The following is a 7,500-nucleotide window of genomic DNA, read 5'->3' as shown; positions in this document are numbered from 1 at the left end:
GCAGTCGGCTTCTTGTGATTATAATTAAGAAAAATGGAGGCAGAAACAGATTCAATCTTCTCAGGATTTTTGCCTTTAAACACCACTTTCTATAAAACCATGTACGTGGAGGCATTGACTTACCTCTGACTCTGCAAGTTCAGTGGAGTCAAATTTAACCTGAAAACATCTTTCATTTCTATAGCTGCTTTATTATATTTATACAGGCCTACAAAAGTTAATTGGGTGATTTAAGTAAGCCCACTGTCACATATATTATGAGACCTGTGTATGTGTACTACGAAGTCCTGCTGACTGTAAGTCCAGCCTTTTATCCACTTACTCTGCCAAGGTTTCTAGAAGTTACTTAACAAGCGTGAGCACACAGACTTTCAATAAGCCTTCAGTTGAGAAAGCCATCCATGACCTCAAAGAACCCCTCTGTGGGGCCAGAGAGATGATGAAGGGCGTCGAGTCACCAGCCTCTCTGTGTGATGGTAGATCATGCTGTCAAAGCACGGGTGGTAAAGCTGTGGAGCTGGAGGTGGCTCGGTGAGTCAGGGGCCACGAGTTTCCAAGTCCATCTCATAGTATAGAGCAGCGAAGAAGCCTGGGAGAAGGACTTTTCCCCCCAATCAAAATTCAAGAAGGCATGAAAACCGGTAGCATCAGGAAAGACGAAGACCTCCCAGTCCCTAAGTTACTCCTTAGCTGCACTTGGCAATCGACGTAGAACCGGCCAGCTCCTGGAATATCAGAGTGACGAAGAAATCTTTAAAATTTACCTGTGGGGAGTAGGGAGTGGCGGTGTACAGCACTAATCCCAGCATTTGGAAGGCAAAAGCAAGTGGACCTCCTTGAGTTCAAGGCCAGCCTGGTCTATATAGTGAGTTCTAGGCCATCCCTGGCTAGGTAGACAGACCCTGTCTCACTACCTTGATGGACAATGTGAAAGGGTGAATGTGGTGGCTTGGGCAATACGTGAGACTGCTGTGAATTCTTGATTCCCAACCACCTACAAGTTGGGCTGCATTAGGCAAATGGCTTGGATACATAAGGCCCCAACTTTTTCTCTTTTAATCTGTTAAATGGGAATGATGAAGAATGCCCAGAAAGAAGAGACTTGTAAGTGAAATCAAATGAAAAGTAACCTCTGGCCATGCCCTTAGAATTCTGCCTTTTATGCTTGGAAAGTTCATGGTCTTTAGCAACAGGAACTGATTTTTGGCTAACCTAAGCAGAAAAGGGATCTCTGGCAAGATATCCATGATGAATGAGCAGAGAATGGCCCTCGGGAGAGCCCAAAGGAGGGAGGTGACAAACATGTGGTGTGCTGAGGACACAGAATCCCAGATGCTATTGGTGGCCTCATTTTTTTTTTTCTGTTTTAGTTATTGTTAGTACGTGAGTGGAGGGTGCAGAGGGCAGAGGGCAGAGGGCAGAGGGCAGAGGGCAGAGGGCAGAGGGCAGAGGGCAGGGGCAGCTTTCCAGGAATCAGTCTGTCTCCGCTTACTGAGCAAGGGTCTTTGTCATTTCTGCTATGCTGCACACTCCAGGCGAACTGGTCAGCAAGCTCCAAAGCAAATTTCTACCCTGATCTCTCATCTCATCCTAGAACAGCCGGGGTTGTGATGTGGGCTCCTGCTTTGGGCTTTGTATGTGTGAGCTCTAGGGGATTGAAATCTTGTCTGCAGGCTTGCATGGCCAGGGCTTGACCCATGGATCCATACTGTCTGTCACCCCTACTACTCACCGACTCACTACTGCTGACTCAGTCGGGGCTGCTCAGCCTGTACACGTTGGTTGGTGAAAATCTCTCACTCTCCAGGCAAGAAAATCTTCCGAGACAACCTGGGAGCATAAACCTATATGTTACACACGTATGAACATGGATTCCTGGAGTTCTGTAGTCCAGCAGAAATCTGTTGTCCATTTGATAATACCTGTAAATTAGAATACAATGACAGAGACCAGAGAAAGGTAGAAGAGTTAGGAGAGATTGCAAAGGACAAGCATTTAGTTTCCGGCTACTGTATTTATCAAGGGGCTCACACGCTCCTATAACTCCAGTTTGAGGGGATCTCTGGCCCTCTTTTGGCCTCTACAGGGACTGGACTCACATGCACAAATCTATAGAGTTGGGATTCCTCAGTCTGCAGATAAATTCTGGGTTTGTGTGGCAGCCTACCTGTACTTCCAGCTTCAGAGAGCAGGAGCAAGCTGCCTAGGAAAATCAACTGCATCATCTAGCTCTGCGTTTGATTGGGAAACCCTAACTCACAGAATAGAGAAGAACAAACAATCAAAATATTACTGATATTAATCTGAGGCCTCCACACATAGCACATGTGTGCACATACCCCCACACAAGTGAACATTCAAACACAGACACACACACACACACACAAACACAAGCAAACATTCACACACACATGCATATACATACACTAGCTCACAATTTCATAAAAATCAGTAACAAATTCAATTAATTGAATTTTTTATTTGTAAAGGAATTAATTAAAAGTCTTGTGAAACTGACTCAAGATGCAAATTGATGAAACTGGTGAAACCCTATGTACATGGAAGAGATGAAGTTGGGTGTTAAGATCTTCCCCAAAGTTAATACCATATTGAGAGTATTGAACTTGTTTTCCTGGAGAATTCTAGTATACTGTAGCTCCTTTCAATGTAGGAAAATGTAAGCAATCTCCTATCCCACCATGTGAGACCAGCACTTCTTTTCTCCCCAAACCATACAAACATGGCAGAGAATATATCTATGGTTCATTCTTACAAATAAGTCAAGTCTTTGAAAAATAAGTGGACCAAACTGAATGTAACAGTACTAAAGCCATGATCTCCTATAACAAAGCTCCACTTTAGCATAAATTCATGAGTCCATTTATATTTTTAAAAATTAATGAGTCCTGCACACCAAACAAGCAGAGTGATGTAACATTCTCTGTGGATAAAGAAATGTTGAGGGCATGCCTGCATTCATAAGAGTATTGCAGTGGGACAGAAGGCAAAGTTTCCCTTAGTCTTATGCAGTGAGTCCCGAATCAGGACATCATGCAGCGTGGGAAAGTACTAGAGGGGTTCTCTTTAGAGCAGAGGCAAGCGTGCTGTGTACTGTTTGCCTTTCAATCAATATTTGCCTGAAGAATCTTATCAGGAGACACAGAACTGCAAATACACACAAAAGGATTAGAAAAGCCCAAACTATCATATCTTTAAAGAACACTATCTGTTTTCAAGTATCAAAGAATTTAAAGATAAATGATTAGAAAATACAGAATTCAGAAACAGCAATAAGCAAGACCAGTATGTAAAAAAAAAAAAAAATGCACCATGATCATTAATAGTGTGGATGTCTAATTTGTATTTTTACATGCTATTAACAGTGAGGACGTATAATTTTTAAAGGTGATATTTATTTTTCATGTCAGCAAAGAGTATCAAATAAGATCAGAAGCTAGACCTAATGATATCATTCAGGAATGGAACATATACAATCAATGTAAAATCTACTCAGAATTACAGGGGATGGGGAGATGGCCCAGGGGCTGAATTGCCCACTACATAAACATGAAGGTCCCCAGCACATACATGACAGCCAGGAAGGATAGCATGTGAACCTGTAACCCTGGTACTAGGGCATCAGGGTAGATCAAGCTTGAGGGCTCAATGGCCAGCCGTGATAGCCAAGTGAAGAGCTACTGAATCAGTGAGCAACACTGCCTTAAAAAAAAATAAGGTGGAAAGGTAATGGAGGAAAATACCCAAGGTCAGCCACTGGCCTCGATAAATACATGCAAGCTGACCTCTACATACAAGTACATATGCAGCAAAACACGCGCACACATACACACAAACACACACACACACACACACACACACACACATACACACACACACAGAGGGGGACGGGGCACTAACTGAGTCACGAGCATCCATCTCTGCTACCTGGCCCCCTCGTCATACAGAGCTATCTATCTTCCACATGCTCCTATTTGCATAAATCCCATCAAGTTTATCCATGAATCCTTTCTGGATGACAGTGTTTCACTCTGGGATTCTGTCACAGCGAGTGGTGCAAAAGCTACCTAACACAGCATGACGAAGTCGGTGTTCGGAGTTTTCTGTTGAGCTGTGTTCAGAGAGTTAGCTTCTGCGTTTGTTCAGTTCTTCGTGCACAGCCCTCATGTCATTGTATTGTCAATTTCCCCTGTTAATGGTCTGACTACGGCTGTCTGTCATTGAGCTTTCTGGTTTTTCTTTCTTTTCTTTTTATTGGATATTTTATTTATTTACATTTCAAATGTTATCCCCTTTCGTGGTTTCCCTCCATCTTGGAAACACCCTATCTAATCCCTCCTTCCCCCTGTTTCTGTGAGGGTGTTCTTCCACCCACCTACCCACTCCCACCTCCCTGCCCTCGATTCCCCTGTACTGGGACATCTATTGAAATTTCATAGAACCAAGGACCTCTCCTCCCACTGATACATGACAAAGCCATCCTCTGCTACATATGCAGCTGGAGCCATGTGTACTCCTTGGTTGGTGGTTTAGTCCCTGGGAGTTCTGAGGGGTCTGGTTGGTTGATATTGTTGTTCTTCCTATGGGGTTGCAAACCACTTCAACTCCTTCAGTCCTTTCTCTAACTCCTCTCTTGGAGACCTCACACTCAGGCCAATGGTTGGCTGCAAGCATCCATCTCTGTATTTGAAAGGCTCTGGCAGGGCCTCTAAGGAGACAGCCATATCAGGCTCCTTTTAGCATGCACTTCTTGGCATCCACAATAGTGTCTGGGTTTGGTAACTGTATATGGATGGATCCCCAGGTGGGATAGTCTCTGGATGGCCTTTCCTTCAGTCTCTGATCTACACTTTATCTCCATATTTGCTCCTGTGAGTATTTTGTTCTCCTTCTAAGAAGGACCAAAGCACCCACCCTTTGGTCTTCTTCCTTATTGAGCTTCATGTGTCATTGACCTTTCTTAAGCTGTTTTTTTTTTTTTTTAATTTGTTGCTAGCTGACTCAAAGATATTCCACTTCTTTAAGCTATTGGATGTGTTTTCCTGTTAATTGTGTCCTGTTATACTTCATATCCTCTAGAAATCTGAAAGAATTGTGACAGCCACACTTTCTCTGGCCTTCTCAGCTCTGACTCAATCAGGAGAACCCTTTTGTGGGTAGATACCGTATTCTTGCACAGCATACTCTAAGAACAGGGTGTTCCTCCATCCATTCCCCACCCTGGAGAAGCCATGAGCTTAGAGCAGTTCTCTCTAGATGCATGTTGAGCTGTGATGGCTGGCCCGATGGCACACACAAATAAACTGGAAACCGGGCTGAAAATTCCTGACGTAAGGACAAAGTGTTCCCTTTATTTTCTTGCTCCCACTTGAGGATACTCAATTCTTGTCCTGTACGTGAACTATTCAAAGAAATTAAAAATTCTACTTTCTGTGGTCTGTCCTCAGACATTATGTTTAATTTACCTCAGGATAGATTCCAGGTACTGGTATCTGGCTAAAATGCCCTAGGGATTCCTAAATGGACAACCATAGGTGATGCTGTTGTATACATGGAATCTTCAGTTCTCCTGAGAATCTATATGGTGTAGTCTGTTGTTCTTTTCATGTTCTTCTAGCTCAGCATGTTAGCTTCTAGCTGCACCATGAATCAACCTACTTTTCATCAATCCCCTACAACTTGAACTCACCGAACCCCAACAGCTCTGCTCCCATGAGGACAAATCCACAGGGCATCTCTGAACTCTGGCATCAAAAACTTAATCTATAAAATAAAAACAATATATACATTTACCAAAAAGTAGAATTTATATTTCTCAAGGGGCATTAGTGTGTAAAAAAGGCAAGCCATACACGAGGAGAAACTATTTACGAATGAAATAGATGAACACGAGTTTCGTACCCCAAATATGTAACAATCTTCAACTACTTTCCGCAGAGAAAGTAGACATGTAACAAGTAGAATTGGAAAACCTCTCCAGATAAGCAGTCATTCAGAAAGTGCATTTGGGGCTGTAGTGATGGGGCTGTAGCGATGGGGCTGTAGCGATGGGGCTGTAGCGATGGGGCTGTAGCGATGGGGGTGCAGCGGTTGCTGTAGAGGACCAGAGTTTGGCCTCAGCACCCACCCACACGATGACTCCAGCTGCAGGGTTTCCAACACCCACTTCTGCCCTCTAAGGGCACCACAGCACTTAGTATACACATGTAGAAGAAGGCTCACAGACAGACAGACGTAAAAGTTATTAAGCTAAATATTAAATTCAGGAAAAGAGAATGGGAACCAAGTTTCTCCCAGACACGATCCACGTTGTAAAGATTTATTTATTTTTTTAATGTGTATGAGTACACTGTAACTGTACAGATGGCCATGAGCCATCATGTGGCTGCTGGGAATTGAACTCAGGAAGGCCTCACTCGCTCCGGCGTAATACACTGTAGCTGTCTTCAGATGCACCAGAAGAGGGCATCAAATCTCATTACGGATGGTTGTGAACCACCATGTGGTTACTGGGATCCGAACTCAGGACCTTTGGAAGAGCAGTCAGTGCTCTTACCCACTAAGCCATCTCGCCAGCCCTGGTGGTCCACGTTGTAATAGCTCACAATTCCTCCTGGGCTTGAGGACAGGGACTATGCAGGAGGAGCTAGAGAGCACATGCATGGGTTTAATTCGTGTTAGCGAACTTCCTCAGAGATGAAGAGAGTTCCTAGCTTCCATTATCATCTTGTCATGATAGTAACAGAAAAGACTTAGAAAAAATAATTATATGCTACTACAAGTTATAATATTTTCCTGGGGTGTATGTTTGTATCAGTTTTATCATTGCATTCCTCCCCATAGGAAGCCATGAGAGGGGAAGAGCTAATGTGCGGGATGGCTTCTCCCCTCCACATATGTTTCTGATTCTAGTTTGGGTTCTGCCTGGATGAATGATGGAGCATGACTCTGCAGCTTCTCTTTTTTTTTTTTTTCTTTTTAAGGAGTTTGATTATTTTATGACACAAACAAGCTTTACAAAACAAAGCTAATCTACACCCTATTGAGCAGAAGTATCCCTTTCCTCATAAACGCAAAGTTTAAATAATTTGTGCAAAGCGCACGCAACCGACAGCTGGGTCTCAGATCCTTTTGTTTACTCTTAAATCAGAGCATGCCCTTCGACACGCCAGGCCTGCGTGTGCATCTCAGGAAGCTTCTCTCTCCACATCACTCCCTTGTAGCAGCCTTCTTTTGTTCATTTTCGCAATCTCCGTCCAAGTTGCAAATCAATGGATCTGTCATCATTTCTCAGAACGTGTTGTTTTCAGTATGACCTGCTGATTTTCCCGAGTGCTCACTGTTACTGCGGAGTCATGGTAGCACAGCCCAGCAAACCCTTTTGCTTGCTTTGTGGCCACTGACTCCACCCAAGTATACAGCCTTACATCATTCTTTTCCCAGATCTCTCTCTCTCTCTCTCTCTCTCTCTCTCTCTCTCTT

At 43.6% G+C, this 7,500-nt stretch overlaps 2 long non-coding RNA genes across 2 annotated transcripts in view; both read right to left on the bottom strand.

Moving 5' to 3' along the window:
- Window positions 1-180: 180 nt before the first annotated feature.
- Window positions 181-1,916, bottom strand: LOC116071741. The gene is made up of 2 exons (XR_004111119.1): window positions 1,733-1,916; window positions 181-725 (listed from the first exon to the last, which is right to left on the bottom strand). It is a non-coding gene; the product is annotated as an uncharacterized LOC116071741 (long non-coding RNA).
- Window positions 1,917-5,707: 3,791 nt separating this feature from the next.
- The window catches only part of LOC116071730, a 9,013-nt gene continuing 7,220 nt past the window's right edge, over window positions 5,708-7,500 (bottom strand). The window contains exon 3 of the long non-coding RNA XR_004111110.1: window positions 5,708-5,781. This is a non-coding gene — a long non-coding RNA (uncharacterized LOC116071730). The remainder of the gene's footprint in view (window positions 5,782-7,500) is intronic.

Source organism: Mastomys coucha, unplaced genomic scaffold (assembly GCF_008632895.1).
Source record: "Mastomys coucha isolate ucsf_1 unplaced genomic scaffold, UCSF_Mcou_1 pScaffold1, whole genome shotgun sequence".
NCBI lineage: Eukaryota > Metazoa > Chordata > Mammalia > Rodentia > Muridae > Mastomys > Mastomys coucha.
The sequence above is the reverse complement of the archived record's forward strand: the minus strand, read 5'-3'. Positions and strand labels throughout refer to the sequence as shown.